Below are 20,296 nucleotides of genomic sequence, written 5' to 3' on the forward strand. Positions count from 1 at the left end.
GCTGTGTGACTGCAGGCAAGTCTCTGCACTTCTCTGCACCTCAATTTCCCACCGAGAAGGGGATTACATCATCACGACAGCCTTTTGAATTAGCATGAGAATCAGCCAGGGCAGTGCAAGTGGAGGGTCAGGGCAAGGTGCTCGTCATCCACACCTGCCGGCACAGCCATCAACGGGCAGCATGAGCCATCTTGGGTGCATCCAGTCCTGATGCTTCCCTAGCCCACAGAGTGACCTTTGAACCCCCACGTCCTTGTGACCCCACTTTGCTGAAACAGCTGAGCGAAATCTGCTGCGTGAACTCATGCTGGCATTCCAGCTCCCTCCTGGACCTGGCAGCTCAAAGCCTCTGCTGCAAAATGAGCCACCAGGGATGGCAGTGCTATTGTCCAGGTGGGGGAACCGAGGCCCCTGTTGGCAGGCTCAGACCTTTAGGGTGACTTCTGCTGCTCACAGGGGGATTTCCAGCTGGGCAGGGCTGAGGGCTAAGGGCCAGGCCAGAAAAGAATAGGCGGTCCCTACAGGCTCCTTCCCTAGATCAACCGCTCTGTGGGAATGGCAGCAGCGACAGGCCTCGGGCTGGCCCGTGGATCGGCTGGTGGCTACAGCATAGGGTCTCCCCTCAGACTGAGGGGAGCTGGGGGGCCAGGCCTCTCAGTGTTCTAGGCCGGTCACTCTGCTGATTCAGTAAGCTCTGTTCTCGGGGTAGAACAGGAGAGTCTTCCAGGGCCCCAGCATGGTAAGCAGGCCCAGGGAAGGCAGCCAGGGACAGGACAGGGGACAGGAAGGGGCCCAAAGACAGCAGACCAGTGTCTCCTAGGGGATGGAGGAGCATCTACTCCAGGGGAAGGACAGACCAAGTTGTGTGTCAAGTGTGGCTCCCCAATCCCTAGCTTCAGCTCTGGCCTGCATGGGGCCCTCCAGAGGCTCAAGCAGAAAGGGGATCCAGACTCCAGATGGCGGCATAAGGTCTCTCCTCCCATAGGACCCCATGCTGACTGGGAGTGAGCCCAGGGCAGGGGACAGCTTGTCTCTTCTTCCAGCCATGGGACAGAAGCTGTTGGTGATAGTGCTGTGGACACCCATGCCACCCAACTCCACTCACATCAGGTCCTCTTTCCAGGTGGTGAAGGTTACATGGTGGGGCAATTGCCTACTCCAAGATTTTGCTTCTTCAGCTGTACAGTGAGCCAATGGCTAAAGTATAGCCCTCAAGACCCCAAGACCTGAATTCCAGTCCTGATGATGGAGAGATGGATGATGAATAGATGGATGGATGGATGGATGGATGGATAGGTGGGTGGATGGATGAGTGGATGGATGGTTAGATGGGTGGGTAGATGGATGGATGATGAATAGATGGATGGATGATAAATAGATGGATAGGTGGGTGGATGGATGGGCGGATGGATGGATAGGTGGGTGGGTGGATGAGTGGATGACTATGCTCTCCAGGCAGTGTGCCAGGCAGAGACACAACTGTGCACCTGTCTGACTAGGCCCTGTCCCCCAGGAGCTTCCAATCTAACACAGGAAGCCAGTTAATCCAGGTGAACAGGTGTGTGGAGGACTCTGAGTCATGAACAGGCACTGCACATGTTGCTGGATAATGAAATCTCAGCAGTGTGATGAGGGAGGATGACAAGGAATCCATCTAGGGACACTGCAGTGGGGAGAGGCTGCTACGTGACCATGTCAAGTTTGAAGGGCCACGTGGACAGACATTGTGCATCCCAGAAGAGCCTCAGTTTCCCCTGGCCAATGCCTGTGCCCCAGGCCTCCACGGTTACCCACTTCCTCTGTGGCCTCACAAAGGCTGACTCTGCCAGGAACTGGGGGTACAGAGAGGGACCAGGCCTCGTGCATGCTCTGGGTACCTTCCCTCCTATTCCTGGGACCTCTCTGTCCGGATATACCCCCATATGTCTCCCTCACCCAGTTCATCCCATGGTAGAGAAGCCAGCTGGGGAGGGTGGCTGGGGACAAAGCCCGGGTCACGCGGCTAGTCAGGCTTTCCTGGGTCTGCTGATTCTCCCATGTGACCAGCCTGCACAGAACAGAACGACCCCATAAAAAACTCTGCTCACCCTCGGAAGATAAAACTGTAAATGCCAACACCCAGCCACACATACCAGAGGTCAAATATGTGGGAGATACGTATAGATCAGGACACTTTCAACTTTTACAAGGTCCAGACCCTTGGAGGGGGAGGAGGGCGGGTGGAATGCAGGGGTCTAGGAGAGAAGCGCAGAGCCCAGGACCCCATGTCCCCAGGCTGGGACTGGGGCACTAGTGGGTGCACCAGTCCCGTGGGGTCTACCCAGACTGGTCCCTGCCGCCTGACACCCCATGTGGCTTAGCAGTCACCCCGGGTTTTTCTCTGACACCAGAGGGTTGATAGCCGTGCAAACCGCTCCAACTGGGTTTGGTAGCCCTGCCCTTATTCTTGCTGCATTTTTAAAAGCAACTCCCAGATGCCAGATCGTTTTGCCTGTAAAGACTTCCAGAAAAGCAGTGGGCCCTCCAGGGACAAACCAGTGGTCAGCAGTTGGGTGTTTCCAAGAGCATATTAACGAGTTACCCGTGCAAATGAGTCGTTGGCCTTTTTCATTTAAACTAGAATGAATCTGAGGCCCTCCCTGTGGCCATATCCCCTTTCAGCCCCTGTTCCGTTGGGTCCTCTTGGCAGGAGAGGAAGGGGAAGGTCAGGAAACCCAGTCGTAACAGAGCCGCTGGAAGCGACAGTCCCTGGAGCGTGGATGTCGGTGTCAGGTCTCATGGGAAGATCCGAAGCCTTAGAGAACTTTGGATGCCTCTGGTGCAGGGTGGTTGCTTCGAGGTGTGTGCGGCAGGTACAGGGGATGCACCAGTGCATGAAGGGATGTGCTCATAGGTGGCCTGTCCCTCTGAGGGGCAGGGTGGCAGAGATGGGGGCAGGGGGGCAGCAGAAAGGAGGCACCCACCACTGGGACAAGTGGCCACGTGGGGAGAAAGGTAAAAAGGCAAGTCACAGGGTGGGCCAGGCCCCTCAGGACAGCCAACTGCCCATGGACAATAAGACCAACGCCCAGCAGAGTGACCTATGAGGCCCCGGATGACGCTGTATTGGTCAGGACATTTTTCAAGCCACAAGAGAAGAGAACTCAACTCAAAATAGATTAAGCAAAAAGGAGACCACTTGGCTCACAGAACTGGGCTACACAGACATGCTTCAGGCATGGCTGGATCCAGATGTAACAATAGTGGCTTCAGAGTCCAGTCTAATGGGAAGAGGAGGGTCACCCTGCTGGAAGCGCATGTATAGAGAGGAGAGGAGGGTGCACCCCAAAGCAAAGCCAAGGTACCATTGCCAGAAACAGGAAGATGGGTGCTGGGCCCGCAAGAAACAGGTATCCACACAGAAGACCATCTGCAGCTGCAAGGATGGCCCAGGGGTAGAAATGGGGCCAAGCAGGAAGATGCAAGCCCTGAAGCTTAGGGTGCAGCCCTGTGCAGGATGGGGACTACAAGCTGGCAGCGCTGGGTCGGATCCACCCAGTATGTGTGTCTGCTTTGGCCACAAGCTGTTTTTAAAATCACAGAAGTCCACACGAATCCCCAGGCCTCTGTTGGAAACCCAAAGAAGGCGTCCCCGCTGGGGCCGCGATGCCACCAGGACACGTGGGTGGGGCCGAGCAGCTCGGCGCCCCAGAGGGAGGCAGGAACGGGCCACCACACTCCCCGCGGCCACCCCAGCTCCTGCCTCCCTTGTTTCCACCGGGCCGCTGGGGGCCTGCCGGGGTCTGTGGCTGAGGTGCCCGGCACGGCTGGTAGAAATAAGACTTTGCTGCACGTACGTGGGAGCAGAGCAGGGGCTTCGGGGAGTCCCGGGGGTTCTGTGTGTTCAGGGGCCCCCCGGAAATGCAGGCAAGGTCGGAGTCTCGGGCGTCCAGGCCAGCTCCCCCCTCCGCCCCCGTGGGGCCGCAGCGTCCTTGCCAGGCAGCGCCGGCCGCCCCGGGACCCCGGCCAGAAGTGCCCTCCGCCCCGTGCTCTTGGCCCAGAAGCGGCAAAGCCCCTGCGGCTCAGCAACGCGAGCTGGCTTCTGCGGCCCCCGACGCCCACCTCCCGCCCCCCAGACACACACACTGGAGCGTCTTGGCAGCTGGCGGGCGCTAACGTGGCTCCGTTGCTTTGGGGGACTTTGAAGGGAACTAATTAAAACCAGCTGAGATGTGAAGAGATGGAAGGTGGCAGGAGCCAGGGACAACTTTCCACAGGGCCCGGAGCGAGCTGCCCCGCCGCCGAGAGCCGCCGCGTCCGGCCGGGCCTGCGATGGGCCAGGGCCGGGCGGCTGCCCCTCTGCGCCCAGGGCGGGGGGCCGGGGGGGGCGGTGTGGCAGGAGCGTGCACGTGCCCAGGGCTCAGGGTGGCCGCCGTGGGAGCAGGTGGGCGGTGACTCGCCATGACCCCTGGAGTGGCTGCCCCCACACTGAGCTCAGCCCCTCCCGGAGGCCCCCAGCAGAGGGGATCCCTCCCGCCCACCACAGCCCAGCAGCCTCTCGGGGTCTGTGGAAGACACGCTCTTCCCTGCTCTGTGCTAGAAAGCCAGACACTGACCTTTGAGTGAGAACTTACAGACCCTCCTGCCCTCGGCCTGTTAGCAACTCCGACTGCGCCGTGTGCGCTGCTGCATTGATACAGGGTGGGCATCTGCAGGCACCCACCACTCTCCCTCTCTCCATGAGGCTTCGGGGACCAGGCTGTCAATGCCATTTCGGGGTGCCAGGGTGCTTTGCTTTTATGTCCTACAGTCTCCTCCTTACATAAAAATCAGCGTAGATGTTTTATTTGAGGGGAAAGGACCACCAAGGTGTGCATACAGCATGGGAGGTGGTGACATGTCCCAGTGAGCCCCCCCTGACACCCAGGGCCGGTGCACCCTGACAGCGGCTGGAGGACTCCTGTCCCTGTGACCCCTACAGGACCACAACCGAGCCGGGAGCCCAGTGCTGGTTGCCGGCCGTGACTTGGCAAGTGGGAGTGGCGTGGAGACCACAGAGGCTTGGCTGGCCCAGAGGTACCTGGGGCCTCGTGTCCACAGCGTGTGCTCACACCTGGTCCATGGGGCAGCCACATCTGGGAAACCCTGGGGAGCCAGGAGCAGGGTGACACAGCTGTGCATGGGGTCCCTGCCCAGAGAGAGGCCTGTATGGCCTCTGCTCCACGTGAGCCTGGGAAGAGGTGTGCCCCGTCCCCGGCACTGCCTGTCCCTGGCACTGCTGCTGCCCAGTGTTGCTGGTTTTGCATGATTCCATGTCTGAGTCAACTACCATCTCACTGAGGGTCCACCAGGTGTCCAGGCCAGAGTAGATCCCCGACTGCGCCATCTCTGAGACTCCCTGATGCTCACTGTCATGCTCCCCATTGTTTGTGGGGGGACATTGAGGTGTTGACAGAGGCATCATGACCCACAAGGCTGGATTCCATACTTGCACCAAAAATTCCACATTTGGAGAGAGTTCCCAGCCACCTCCCATCAGCAACCCCAAAGTTCAGGCAGTGGTGCCCTGGGCCCTGCAGACGCCCCTGGCTCCAAGCCGCAGAGCCCACTGTTTTGCACGTTGGGACCTTAGCAGAACAGGGGAACCCTATGTGTGTACACACAGCCTGAGTGTGTGCAAATGAACACGCACACAGGCACACGCACACACAACCTGGGCATGCACACACACAGGTTCACACACGCACACACACACACAGAGCCTGGGCATGCACATGGCCCCACACACTGGGCACGAATACACACACAGGCTCACACACATACACACACACAAACACACACACACTGAGCATGCACACACACTCCCACACACAGGCTCACACACACACAGTCTGGCCGTACACACGGACTCGCACACAGGCTCGCACACAGACACACACACAGCCTGGATGTGCACACACACTCCCACACACAGGCTCACACACACAGCCTGCATGTACACACGGACTCACACACAGGCTCACACACACACAGCGCCCTGGCTCCTGCCTTCCTCAGAGCGGCCCTGAGGCAGGAACCTTGTATTAGGCACCACCTGCTGGACGGCTAAGGGGACGGGAGGCCAAGGACCTGGTGAGACCCCAGCCCCTGGGAACTGGCCCAGCCCAAGCGCCACCCTACTGGCCAGAGTCCCAGGGCTGGGCAGGCGTGGGTGATACTTCTTCTCATGGGGAAATAGGGTCCCAGAGACATTTTATAACATCACTTTCTAAATATCTAAATTCCTATCTTACGTCTAGGTCAGTCCCTGCATCCTGAGGGCAGTGATTGATGGATCATTATAAAAATAATAGTAATGTGATAATAACTTTCACTGAGGCATATCACGAACCAAATGCTTGACAAATACTGTCTGATGTGACCCAACAGATCCCATGAGCAAGGGCAGTCGTCAGACCCATTTACAGCTGGGTAAATGAGGCTCAGAGAGGCTAAATCAGCTACCTGAGGTCACACAGCAAGGAAATGGTGGTGCCTGCACTTTGACCACAGCTCTCTGCTCCTTCAGGCCCACTCTCCCGGTGGGGGACTGACTGGCCTGTGGCCCCCAGTCCTGAGACGGGCCAGGACCCCTCTCTCTGGGTCCATTGCCTTACCCGGTTCACACAACAGTGGGGGGAGGGCAGAGTGTGGCTTTCTAGTGTATGGAGTGGGGTTCACTCTGCTGCCCTGGAAGAGGAGGGATCCTGGGGACATGATGGTGGGGTGGGGAGCGTGGATAAGCATGTGGCCTCTGCTTCCTCTCCATCTCCTGCAGCAAGCACAGGCCCTGGCACCCTCACCCCGCAGCAGCAGGAGGTGCAGGCTAGGCTCCAAGGCAGGGTCACCCGGGCTGGGGCTGAAACACCTGGAGGGTCACCTTCCTGCAGCAAGGTGTGTGCTGCCCCATCCTTCCCTACCTGACGTGCTCCCCACTCACGAGCCTCTAATAATCTGGGCCTCTCCAGTGGTCCCTCCTAGTGGAGTGAGAAGCCCCCAGCAGCCTGGGAGAGCAGGACCTCATTGTGGCAGGTCCCCCTGCCCACAGGCCCCCAGGCACCCCACCTCATTCGGGGAGGGACCCAGACTGGGTGACTGGAGCCACTGCACCTCTCGGGCTCCTATGTGGGCCTCACCCTTGCAGATCCTCACTCTTGCCTCATCTCCTCAAAGGCCAGAGGGCAGGGATGCCGGTGTCAGGCACCCCACACACTACCAAAGAAAATCACAGTCACGGTGCCTGTTTCGGCCCCTGGCAGATGTCCTGCTTTCTTCCCACTTTGTCTCCAGCTGATGACAGTGAAACGCCCAGAGCGCCGGCAGGGACGGCCCTTCTGCGGGGTGCGCCCAGAGCCCACACCCCCTCTGATGCCAGCAGAGCCAGGGCTTGTCTGGGATCAATACCAGCTTCATTCCACTGTGCCCCGGTGGCCCCTATTCCCAGCAGCCCTTCTGCAGAGGCACCTGGGACTGGGCTGGGCCTGCGAGGGGCCATGGCAGGGGTTGCGCAGCCAGAGCCCCCAGAGCGTGGCTGGACTTGGAGGTACCTGCCCATAGATGTCCCCCCTGGCTGCCCTGGCCTCAGGTCATTGTGCTGGGAAAAGAAATCCCCTATCTCACCATGACTCAGTTTCCTCGCCTGCAAAATAAGGGGACCCCAGAGAGCCCCCCATGAAATGGGGGTCACAGCTGTGTGCATCCCTTGGTGACACTGGCAGATGGGGTGAGGGGGTCCTGAGACTGGGGTGGCCAGTCACATGAGCAGAGACCAGCCGTGGCTATCTGGGCACAGAGCTCCAGGTGGACAGAAGGGCTGAGGGCTCCGGGGGGTAGGCTGCTGCTGTCTGGTCTGCATCTGTGAGGCTGGCTCTGGTGGCTGGTGGCCTACAGGATGGGGGGTGAGCAGGTGCAGAAGCAGGGGAGCCAGCGGGTGGAAGGGATGGGGGGGAGGGGACAGATGTGAGCCCCAGGATTTGGGCCATAGCAGGCTGGGGAAGAGTGGGCCATTTATGCAGAAGTGAGGGGTGCCACCCTCGTTGGCACCAGGGGAGGGTCCTTCCCACCTCTTCCAGGTCCTGGGGGCTCCGGGGTCCCTCGGCTGCTGCCACGTCATTCCATCCCTATGTCCTGTTCCTGCGCCCTGACCCAGGTCACACGCACTCACAACTCCCACTGTCCCCGTCTGCCACAGCACCCCAGCAAGGACAACTCTGGCGGTGGGAGAGCCAGCCAGCCTGACCCAGACCCTTGTATGTGAGCCACTGCAAGGAGAGGACCCTCGAGCAGAGGCTTCCAGAGCCAGAAGCAGCTGGGCTGGGAAGCTTTAGGGGAAGCATTCCAGGCAGAGGAACTGGCCAGTGCAAGTGCCCTGAGGTGCATGTGGCCTTGGGCTTTCTAGAAGGCCCAGGGGCAGGACCCTGAGGTGCAGGGGCTGTGGACCAGGGCAGAACCAGGTGGAAGGTAGCCTTGTCTGCACCTAGAAAGATCCCTCTGGCTGCTTTGGGGAGGATAGGAAGCCTGACACGGCGTCACTGTCATCCAGGAGGGAGATGCTGGGGGCCTGCAGCCTCTCAGCTGTCCCTCCACCTCACTTGCAGGATGCAGATGGAGCCCCCACCTAAGGGCTCTGTTCCTGCCACATGGCTGAACAGGCCACAGCATGGTCCTCGAACCCCCTCCCCCCTTTCAGTGTCCTGGGGACCCAGTGAGACCCCTTCTGCCCCAGGGAGGGACTCAGTCCTCACCAGGCGGGGCAGCAGATGGCGGGGCAGGGGAGGAGCAGGGTCCACATGCTGGTTGTTGGTGGTCGGGGTGAGGGCAAGAGGCCACAGGCTTTAGCCCGCCACCCTTGCAACCACAGCCCAGGGAGGGGCCAGCCCACCCCTAGCCTCCCCAGGGAACCGACCTGGCTCCTGCCTGAGGCCCCCACCACTCGGCCCACCTCCTATCTGTGCAGCCCCTGTGGCCCGAGCCCTGAGTGCACCCTCTGGGTCCGCTGCCCACAGCTGTGTGATGTGGGTGTGGGCTTCCCGACTCCTGCGGGGGACACACCAGCTTCTTTTTGAGGAAGGATTTCCCACTCCATGGGGCTTCTGGAAATCCTAAGAACTTTCCAGGGTACAGCCTGTCTTTTGTTAGCTGTGAGGTGAAGAGACCTGTGTTCTGAGGACCTGACTACCCTACCTGGGGCCCCCAGGGGTGTCAGCCGGGTGGGGTGACATCTGTGTCCCCATCCGCAGTCACGTCCCAGTGCCGGACAGAGGCTCGTGGTTGAGATTCCCGGAGCTAGTGAGGGAGGAACCACGGGGCCAGCGGGTGAGGGCGTCTGTGGGTGGGCACAGCCTGGATTGCGCACCGCCCGACCGCAGAGAGGGCACGGGAGACCCGCCCAGGCCCACCCCGGCTCCCGCGGCTTCAGCCCGCCCAGTAGTTAGTTTTATGCGAGTTTGTAGTCGAAGGTTGAAAATGAGCAGATAGCGCCCTAACAGCTGGGCTTCTGGCCTTTCCTGGGGCTCCAGAGGGCCTGCGGCTGGGCCAGATCATGGGGTGCACGGCCGAGGGACTTGGGGAGCCGCGGGCCTGGGGCCAGTGCAGCCGTGACCCTGCGTGTGCAGCGGGTGCCAACGGGGTGGCCCCAGGGCCCTCCTGGAAGAAGCATGTGATCTCAGCCCTGTCCAGGCCCCGGGGACCCTGAGGCACGTGCAGAACAGAGGAGCTCGGGCCCCAGGATGAATGGCTGAGCCGGCAGGGCCGGGGCCGAACCAGCATGCCTGGGGGTGCGGGGGGAGGCCGTGGGCAGGACCAGGTGGGCCCCCGGGCCTCTTCCGCCCCTGGCGCCACCCCCACCCAGGGCACCACTGTCCAGTGGCTTTGGCGGGGCAGGCGGCTTCTGGCCTCTGCCCCTGGCAGGCGGAGCAGAGCACATAAAGAGCTGGTAAATTAAAGCCCAGACAGGGCAACTTTCAGGAGGCTGCGGCCACGAGACCTGGTGGCCCTCCTGTGCCGCAGAGGACATGTCTGCTGACTTTCTATGAAAGGAGAGCTCACCGGGCTGTGCGGAGGCCCTGCGCTGGCCGGGGAGGGAAGGCACCCCTGAGTACCCGTCCCCGGGGCCTAAGCTCACTGCACAGCATGCTGGGCCTCGGTGTCCCCTCTGCACAAGCTGGGGGGTGCTGTGACGGCAGGGGACCAGGAGAGCCGGAGGCGAGGTCGTGGCAGGCATGGGCTCTGTGGCCTTGGCCTCTGTTCCATCCTCTGTGAAAGGGGAGACAGTGGCAGTGCCAACACAGCTGGGGGCAGAGGGTCGCAGGAGCCGCAGAAGACCCCACTGCTCGGGTCCACACGGAGTGCTTGCAGGATCACAGGCCCTTGAGGGGCTCTGGGGACAGTGGGGAGGGAGCCCAGTCCTGGGGGCCCCCACTCTGCCTTGTTTGCTAGGAGGGCAGGTGATGGGCACTGTCGGGGGAAGCATTGAGAGGCCAGGGTGGCTGGGGGAGGCGAGCTGCTCCCAGGGTCCTTGAAACCCCCCTGGAGGTTGTGGCTGGAGAAATTCTGGGCCCCTTGGTGTCAGGAGTTGGGGGCCCCCTGGGGGGCAGGCAGAGCTGCAGGGCCCTCAGGCTGGCCCCTGGGGTTTATCACCCCCTCGGGAGGGGGAGAGCCCGCATGTCCCCAGGAGGGCAGAAGGCTCTTGTGTCGAGGCCCAGCAGTCGCCGCCCACAGGAGCCTCTGGGTCTGTGGCCCCCAGAGCTCCCATTACCCACAGGCTTTCCTCGGAGAAACACTGAGTGTTGCCCTTACACGTGAGCATCTGCTGCACATCAGGCAAGAGTATGGGCAAAGGGTGGACACGGCCTGGCCCAGTGGACGGCTGGCAGGGGAGAGCACGAGGCAAGTCGTGGGTCCTCAGAAGTCCAGGGAGGCTGTGGGGCTATGAGAGCCGGGACTGGAAAGGCGTCCAGATGGCAGCTTCAGGAAAAGGATGGTGACGGGCAAAGGCTCTGTGGCAGGTGGGAGGATCCAGAGCGAGGCCCATGGAGTAGGGCACCCCCAGGGCTCATCAGGGCCAGAGGCTCACCGAGCACACAGCTCAGCACCCCCAGTGGGAGAGTCACCTGCCCGCAGGAAAGGCACCCTTGGGAACACCACTCAGAGGGCAGTGGTCAGCTAGATGAGATGGGCCCGAGAACAGTGTGGCCAGGCCACCCGACTGGGGCTGCCCAGAGCCTGGCCAAGACCTCATGAGGAGGACAGCAGGGCATCTGGTCCTGGACCCCAGGGAGCCTCCCCGAGAACAGAAGCAGGAAGGTGACTGCCCTGAGCTGTGACAAGGAGGCCCCCACCCCAGGTGCAGCCTTGAAAGGGTCACTTTTCCTGTCAGGGCTCATGTCTCTCATCTGAGCAACAGGGAGAATGGAGGAACCAGACCCTCCTGCCCTCCCCCAGGCCTCCTGGCCTCCTCCCAGGGACCCACCTGGCCTCCTCCCCAAGACCTCCTGGCCTCCACCCAGGGACCCTCCCAGCCTCCCCCCAGGGACCCTTCTGGCTTCTCCCCCAGGACCCTCCTGGCCTCCCCAAGACCCTCCCAACCTCCTCCCAGGGACCCTTCTGGCTTCCCCCCAGGGATCCTCCTGGCCTCCCCGCCAGGACCCTCTTCCAGCAGGAATTCCAACTGTTCAGCTCCATCTGCGAACACAGACCCAGCTTGTCCCAGCGGGCAGCAAGAGGCCACAAGATGGTGGATGGAGCTCGAAAGTGTCACAAGCCCCGGCCCCCCACGTGGCCCCCATGACCTTGAGCCCACCCCCTATACTCTGAGCCTCAGTTTCAGCTCCTGTAAACTGGGGTTCAGTGCCTATTTCCCACAGCTATGGCCGAGGGGCCCAGGGTGCAACTGGCACCTCACTGGGTGGGTTGCCTGCGAATGCCTCCCCTAGCCCACAGTCTGCACCCACTTAGGGCCTGCATCCCCCCAATGGGTCCCAGCTGTGGAGGCGAGTTACCCCGACTCAGCAGGCCCTGAGCGCTCAGGGCCCCTCCCCAACCCAGCTGCCCACCAGCATGCTGCTAATCCTTTCCTCTTTGGAAAGTGAAATTATAATCACTTTTAATTGAAAAAGGAGGTTGATAGGATCCTGAACCTGACGGGAGTAATTAACGCAGCCACCGGGCCTCCAGGGAAGCTCATTCATCACATCACTCAGGAGACAGCTCATTAAACCCCGCTGTCCCCACGTCCCCAGCACCGAGGGGAGAAGGACTCCTGTGGAGGCCTCACTCAGCACCGGATCCCTCTGTCCACAAACGTCTGAGGTCTCCCGGCCTTCCCTGGGGGTGTCGGGGTGCTGGTGGGAATCCCGCAGCCGTCTGCCAGCTCACGACCCTCCCTCAGCCTCAGCTTCTTTGTCTGTGAACCTGGCCCTCGAGGGCAGCCCCACTGGCTGGAAGCAGGGAGGACAGACCCCCGGCCCGGGGTAGCAGGAGCCAGGCCCAGGCCAGCCAGCTCCCCCGTGCCGGGGCCTACCCATTCCAGGGTCAGCGCCCAGCTCCGGGGTCTCTCTCTAACCGGGACCTGACTTCCGTGCCCACAGGGCTTCTCCCTATGCCACAGTCAGGGTCACACAGAGCAGGTGATAGCCTGCAAGTTTCCCGAGGCCCAGAGGGTCTGGGTGACCCCCAGACTGTCCTTCCAGGTCCTCTGCCCACCACTGGCCACAAAGTCTGGGGACCGCTTGTGCCCTAAAGCCCCCAGGAAAGTGAGAGCTAACAATGGACTTTTATCACCAACAGTTGCGGGCTGAGTTGTCTGCAAGAAGGGACGATGACCATCTATCTTTCCCCCATAATCAGAGCCTTGGGAAACTTTGAACACCCTGTACCCTAGAGGCCTTCCTGGGGGGCCAAGGCCAGCTGGGGGAGGGGGGCACTGAGCTTCCTGCCCCCCCCCATGCTGGGGCCCTGATGTGGGTCGTGGGGAAGGACAGCTACCAGGTCTCCAGGAGGGGATGTCCGCTCCCACAGAGTGCAGGGGGACTTCAGGCCTGCAACCGTGGTGGGGACTGAGGGCTCCAGGTACCTCCCAGCTTCCTCCTCTGCCTTTTGGCCGCTGTTCCCTGCCTGGCTGGCAGGGACAGTGTCCATCAGGCTGGCAGCCCCCACATGGGGGGCAGGCCTGGCTGGTGCCAGTCCTTCTCCAGACCAGCGGCTCAGCACCCAGTGTGTCTTCCCTCCTCTGGGGGGCCAGGAGCAGGGACCCCACCCCAGCCCCCACTCCTGCCAACAGCTGCTTCCAGCTTCACTGGAATGTTACCCCTGCCAGGAGCCCAGGCCTGGCCGCTGTGTGGCCTCGAGCAAGCCAGCACCCTCTCTGAGCAGCAGCTCCCCGTCTATGAGGGGAGCACAGTAAACCAGGTGCCCCCACAGGTCCTCATTCTAGAATCATAGAATCACAAGGCCAAGCTGCTCACTAGGCTTTAGTTTTCTTTCTTTCTTTTTTTTTTTTTTTAGGCTTTAGTTTTCAACTGTTAGTGCGTCCTAACAATCCATCAGCCTCCACATCCTGACCCGCTGCCCTGGGGGAGCTGTCTTTCAGCTTTGGGGCAGCAGGCACTTGTTCCATACACCCCTGGCATGGCTGGTGGCTTCCTGGGGCCACTGAATCCCAGTGTGACCCCAGCGTGCCCAGCCCCAGCAGGGAGCGCCCCAAAAGGCTGCCACCACCCCCACGGTCCCTGTCCCTCTCAGCCGGTCAAGGAATAGGTCAGGGGCCAGCCAGAGTATGCCAGGTCGATCTAGGTACAGTGTTAACAAGTAGGATATAGGATGCGCTCCCAAAACCAGTGTTGGCTTTGCCACCAGACGTACCTGCCCTCGGGTGCCAGGGCAGAGGTGGAGAGCCCAGAGCACCACCTCTCCTAGGGCAGCGCCTCCTGCCTGCTGGTGCCTCCCAGAGGAACGGGGTCCAGGGCCTGAGAGCGTGAGGCCCCCCCACAGCCTTGTGGAGGGCCCATGGGAACCCGGGTGAATGCATAGGTAGAGGTGTGCACGTATGTGGGGTGGGGGTGTGCTGAGAGGGGGATCTGACCCATCTCACAGACAGACAGCCTGAGGACTGCAAGGACTAGACAGACCCAGGCCCTCTGCAGCCTCTGCTGGACCCTGAGAGTGGGGCCTAGACCTCATGCTGCCTGCAGTGGAGGTTGGGGCAGTGTAGCAGTACGCCTCGGAGGGCCAGAGAGTGACCTCGGGCAGTGGCCGGGCTAACTCCATGGTCAGGGAGGATTTCCTGGAGGAGGTGGCGTTGGAGCTACACCAGGAGAAGAGGGAAAGGAGACACATCCTGGGAAGGAAATGACCAGTGCGGGAGGCGGGAGCTGGCCTGGTGTGCAGTGATGTGGAGAGTGGCAGAGCGCGAGCAGGTGCCAGGGAGGGGGTGGGGTGAGAGCAGAGGGCAGCAGGGCAGCAAGAGCAGGGCAGTGTGGTGGATGTGCAGATCTCTCAGCCATGTGGCACCTGAACCAGGAGCTTAGACACAAAGGCACAGGATTCCCTACAGCCCCTGGCGCCTGGGTCCCCAGCAGGCTGCCCTCCAGAAGACTTTCAATTCCCCAGCCTCCCTCTGTGGCCCTTCCCTCCCCACCTGTAGGGGATGGTGTGGTCACTCCCATCCTGCAGGTGAGGGCTCAGAGGTCCCTAGAGAGACATCCAGGCTCCTACCACCTGGGACTGCTGGTGCCTGGGGTTTTAGAGGGCACCCGTCAGCGCGGGCATCCATCAGGGACCGCCCCAGCCAGCACAACCCCATCACAGGCTGGTCAGACCCTGCCAGTCCCTGCCTGGGACCCCAGGGCTCCCACTTCCCCGGGGGGCCAGGTGTGCTGCCCTGCCCAGAGGAGGGGGCGTGCTGTCTGGGAGGGGCCAGGGTTCGTCTGACCAGCGGACACCTAAAGTCGGGGAGCTGAACAGCTGCTGCCAGGAGTATTCTTGGCGGAACAAAAGGCCAGGACCAGGGGCCTATCTGTGCCACAGGGTGGGTGACAGCTCCGTCCCACAGCAAGGGTCCCTGCCACCCCACCCGTCCCCTCCCTGTCATTTTCGAAGACTTCATCTTCTCCCCATGTGCTGCTCTTATCTCCCTCTTGTTAAAGGATCTCAAATATGCACCCCGATAAGGCGGACAAACACGCTTCCCGGCCCCTTGCAACGCCTGCGTCCACTTTCCCCAAAGTAATTAAGATAAATGCAGCCGATAATTTGCACTGTATTCTTAAGCGTACCCTCGGGCCGTATCATAGATATAATTCCACCTGCACGGGTTTATCTGAGCGCTCGGGTAACAGATAGTTTTTAAGCAAAGCGGCGGCGTTTGAAGGAAAAGGAAAGGAGAGTATTTGTGGAAGGAATGTCACGGGAGCCACGCCGTAGCGCCTGGAGCCCCGGCTGGTGACGGGCAGCCCCGGCATGGCTCAGACCACTGCGCTTGGTCCCCCAGCACTCGGGGCGCGCCCGGCTGCTCGGCCGCCCGGGACAGGGGCTGGGACCGGCGTGGGCACTGGTGGTGTGGCCTCTGCGGGCAGGGCCTGGGCCTGGGGGCGGGTGGGGTGGCCCTGCTGCTCGTGGAGGACCTGGAGCCACAGGCCACACCCTACAGAGCCGGCAGCAGGGTCCCTGCCTGCCTGTCCACTGCCCTGTACCCCGGGGAGCAGCCACAAGCCAAGAGTGGGGCGTACTCGGGCAGGCGGGCAGCAGGGCCAGGGGCTGGGGCAGAGGCAGAGCAGGGACCAGCGGGCAGGTGCCTCCCTGCCTGTGGTGTGGGGGTGATGGGGGTGGATAAGGGGAGCCCCAGTCCCTGACGATGTGCTTGAGAGGCTCTGCACTGCCTGTCGGGCCCCGTGCCCTCACTGGACCTGCTCCCACCTTTTGCCGCATCACGGCAGCTGCTGCCACGTGTTCTGTCCCAGCCCCCAGCACCCCCGCACCTGCCTGTGCCTCCCTTGGCTGCCCCACCGAGCGAGGGGCCTGTTTCCCGTCTGTCATCTGTGAGGGGAGGATACGGGATAGCACAGGCCTCTCAGGGCGGCCTGGAGACCACGTGGGGAAAGGCGCACAAAGCACCAGTATGGGGTCTCGGGGGCTGAGGGCGCCGTGCAGAGGGCTGGCACAGGAACCTGTGTTGGCGGCCTTGTATGCATGTCCCGACCTGCCTGACCCCACCCCCCAGCTCATCCTACCACTGGCTGACGGTTCTGGAACTCCAGGTGAGGGCGGGCTGGGGTGCACAGAGTACCCAGGAAGGGGCTCACCCCTGGGCACAGTCTACCCCTCCCAAAGTACCCCCCTCTGAGACCACCACACTGTACCTGACAGCCAGAATGAGGGGACAGGAGGACAGATAGCTCTGACAGCTGAGGAGATCGCCAGTAACTGCGGGCTAACCAGTATCTCACGGGTGGATACACTTCCAACCAGGAGGGCTTCTGGGAAGAGGTGGACGGGAGAGGACCACGGAGTGCAGACGTTCGCAGGTGCCTCCTATGTACTGGTCTGCATGGAAGATGGGATGTCCACCACCCCCTGACGCCAGGACTCTGACGGTCCCTAGTTTACAGGTGAGGGATGGTGGGCTGGCCCCACTGACCCCATCGCGCACAATCTCCCTGGAAGTGGATGGGAAAGAAGGGAAGAAGGCATCCTGGGGGGCGGATGGGGGTCTCAGGAGGAACGGCCAGAGGAGGAAGGGACAGGAGAGCTCTCGGTGGATAGAGGAGCCAGGATAAAATAGGGCAAATAGAATGAGGAGGAGCAGGAGCAGAAGCCAGATACCCTGCAAGGGCTCGAGGGGTCATGGGGGGGGGGGTCCCGGGAGGGTAAGGATCCAGGCCTATGGCAGGACCACCTCTAACCAGGAGCCACTGCCCCACACCCTGGCCAGGGCCAGCTGGCACGACCATGGTCTTGAGTTACCCAGGCAAGGGGCCGGGTAGTGTTTCTGAGGGAAAAGGAGGTGCCCGCACTCCTGGGGGTTCCCTGGGGCAGACTGCATGTGAGAGATTGGATCTCCTGACTTCAAAGGGGCCCAAGCCCACTGAAACCCACACCAATGCACACCGAGGGGCCTTGCCAAGAGCCCAGGGCAGGGGCGGGAAACCGAGACCCTGGGCATGCACACTGCCCCGCCCAGCCCACAGCCTAAGCCCCATGGGTGCCGTGGGCATAGAGCGCCCTTGGCTCCTCCAGGCAGAATGTCTGGCCCCTGTCCTGGGGCCAAGTAAAGAGGGTGCTGGGTGGCTCAGCTCTGCCCATGGGCTCAGCACCCCCAGAGGGGAAGGGGTCGCTGGGACGGGGCCCACAGTGCAGAGCACGGTCTCCAGTGGGCCTGCTTCTTGTCACCACGCTCCACTATGTGCTGTGACAGACAAACCGTGCCACCTTCTGTAGTTGTCTGACTGCCCAACAGACTCCAAGAGGGAGACACAGGAACCACCTCACATGGCATCCGGCACAAATATAAAGATGTCTGAACAAATGTGTGGCCGCACGGAAAGGTGTCATGATGGCCCTGCATTGGGCCAGCCTGACAGCTCTGGGGCCAGGCACACTTCCTGCTCGGGTGCAGGACTCAGATCAGAGCCTGGGATCACAGGAGGAATCTGAGTCGTGTAGGCAGGCAGATGAGCTGCCGTTGCTGTGTGACAAATGGCAGTGGGAAGCAACAACCATCTGCTCTCTCAGTTTCAAAGGTTGGAAATCCAGAAGAGGCACAGCGGGGCGGGCTGGCACAAGGCCTCCCTGGAGGTTATGCTGGCAGGTTGGGGCAGCCGGCTCATCCGGAGGCCCGAGTGGGGCTAGGGAGCCACGTCCCCCCGTGGCTGCTCACACAGCTGCAGGCAGGAGGCCTCGTGCGCTCAGTGTCCTGCAATGTGGCTGCCAGTGGACCTCCAGTGGGCTGCTGACCGCAAGCAGGATGGAAGCCCCAGGGCCTCGTATGACCTGATTTCTAAAGCTGGACACCCTCGATTGCCCCCTATTCTGAACATTAGCGAGCACCGAGTCCAGACAACGTTGAATGGGAGGGAAAAGCAGAGAATTTGTGGCTGTATTTTGTAGCCTCCACGGGGCTGCTTTGCCAGGCTCTCTCCAGATCTCCCCACCCTTTGACCGCCATCTCTTTTTCAATGTTATCACCTGCAGGCTCTTTGTCACCCTGCTGTTTGCGGGAGCCGTGGGGGGGCGGGGGCGCCACAGGCATTGTCTGTTCATCCTGCGGAATATCCCGTAGCTGCGTGTGGGTGGAGAGAGTAGCAGGCAGACGCATACGCAGCAGGCTCCTTGGGGAGTCCCGTGCAATTGTGTCCAAAATACGTTGTCAAGGGTAAATAGGAAGGAAGGGGACGCTGAGTGTGGCAGACCATCATTGGTTGAAGAAAGGGGGGAAATGTGAACATTACTCATATTTGCTGGTATTTACATCAGGACGCTCTGGAAGGGAACACACGCACCTGCCCCCAGTGCTGACTCAGCAGGACACGAGGCAGAGGGCGCCCGGGGCCCGGGCCCGGCATGAAGCTTCTCTCTGCAGACCTTTGAGCATCATCTCGGGGTTGGGAACCACACGGATGTATCCTCTCTGCACACATTTCCTAACAGAAGGAGATATAAAGTAATCACCAGAGCTGGGGAAATGCAGGCAGCTGACCCCAGCCCTGCAGGGACCCCCAGGCTCAGCCTCTCAAGCTCACCCATCTCCCCGCAGCCCCCCTGGCAGCCCTGCTGGCTCTGCACGCATGGGTGGGGTTGGGGGGGGACCCTACTTGGAGCCACTCCCTCCAGCCAGCTCCTCTGGGCCTCTCTACCCCAGCCACGCACCACATGGATTCTGACACACTTTTCGTTCTCTCAGCAGCCAAGAAATCCTCATTCCTCAGGAAACTGACCTGCGCAGCCTCCCAGCTGAGGGCCTGACTCCCCAGGTATGTAGCTGAGGACAGCTGGACGCTGTCAGGCCTGCACCTGGCCAGCTCCCTCCATCTCCCCACCCTACCTCCCCGAGAGACCTTCCCCCAAATTCTGCTGTCGGGGGTGGCCACAGGGCTCCAAACCACAGCCCTGAGCCCGGGAGGGGGTGTGGGCAGCAGGGCATCAGCAGCCAGGCCCCTCCCTCTGCAACATCTCCACAGCATCTACCTGTGCCAGCGATGGAACAGTTAGGGTTTTAATCAGGAAAATATGTCGGTTCCCAAACGCTTTCTGTTAGATGTCTCAGGAGGAGGCATTGGCTTATCTCACCCCCTGCCATGACCCTCTGAAAAGGTTCTGGTATTACCAGGTCACAGAGGGAGAGACCAAGGCTAAGGGAGGCTGGATGGCATGCCATCATGGGGCGGGGGATCTGAGCAGGGGCTGCTGACCCTGTGAGCCCCTCACCACCCACTCACCCTGCCCTGTGGACACAGCTTGGGGCCTGGGTCTGCAGGGCCTTCATGCTATCGCTCCTCCAACCTCACCTGCCACCCTCTGGAAGCCACACCAGTGTCCCAGGGGCTGGTGGGCTCAGGGCTGTGAGGAAGGCCCCATGAGGTCAGAGGCGCTCACTCACCCATCCACACACCTGATCCCATGGGCCTCAAGGCCTTTCACCCTGGAAGCCCTGGGCCTGGGGCTGGTGCTGGATCAGCCTGAGTCCTGCCCCCTTGGACTGTCTGGGGGCTCAGGAGGGGAGGTCCCACAGGCCAGAGCCCTTCTCCACTCCTAATGAAGGCAGACACCAGCCCCTGGGGGTTCTGGACAGCCACCCTAAAAATGGGGACACGCTCTGGCTGTGAGGTGTCCCTGCCGTCGATGGCAGTTGGTGGGGGTACCTCAAGAGATGCCCTGGCTGGGGTCAGAATGCACAGAGACGGTGCCACACACTTGCCCATTGAGTTCACTGGCTGCTCACTGTGGGCCCCACTTCACATCCTCCAGGGGCCACACTGTCACATGTGGCCCCACTTCACATCCTACAGGGGCCGATCCAGCTCCCTTGGTCGCTTCCCAGGACGCAGGACCCTTCCTAAGTGTCCCCAAGCTGCCCTGTACCTGCCTATGCCCACAGTCCCAATTCCTGGGTGCCCTCTCCATCCTGGTACCCTAAGGCTGGCCATCTGCACCAGCAGAGCCAATGCCACCTCCTCCAGGAAGCTTCCTTTGATCCCACAAAATGGCCAAGCACCCCAGCCACAGTTGGTGAGCTCAGGCTTCACAAAGGCAGCAGGAGGGAGTCTGCTCAGCAGTAGCATGAGTC

The 20,296-nt window shown here is 61.3% G+C and overlaps 1 protein-coding gene across 5 annotated transcripts in view; it reads left to right on the plus strand.

Moving 5' to 3' along the window:
- The window catches only part of ZNF469 (zinc finger protein 469), a 120,216-nt gene that overhangs the window by 85,389 nt on the left and 14,531 nt on the right, over window positions 1–20,296 (plus strand). For 3 of the 5 annotated variants that reach the window (XM_055306721.1, XM_055306717.1, XM_055306718.1), the window contains exon 2: window positions 18,914–18,983. The gene's annotated coding sequence lies outside the window, so the exon portion shown is untranslated. The remainder of the gene's footprint in view (window positions 1–18,913; window positions 18,984–20,296) is intronic. The other 2 variants (XM_055306720.1, XM_055306719.1) reach the window with 1 other exon arrangement.

This window comes from Nyctereutes procyonoides, unplaced genomic scaffold (assembly GCF_905146905.1).
Source record: "Nyctereutes procyonoides isolate TBG_1078 unplaced genomic scaffold, NYPRO_anot_genome, whole genome shotgun sequence".
In the NCBI taxonomy this organism is placed as follows: domain Eukaryota; kingdom Metazoa; phylum Chordata; class Mammalia; order Carnivora; family Canidae; genus Nyctereutes; species Nyctereutes procyonoides.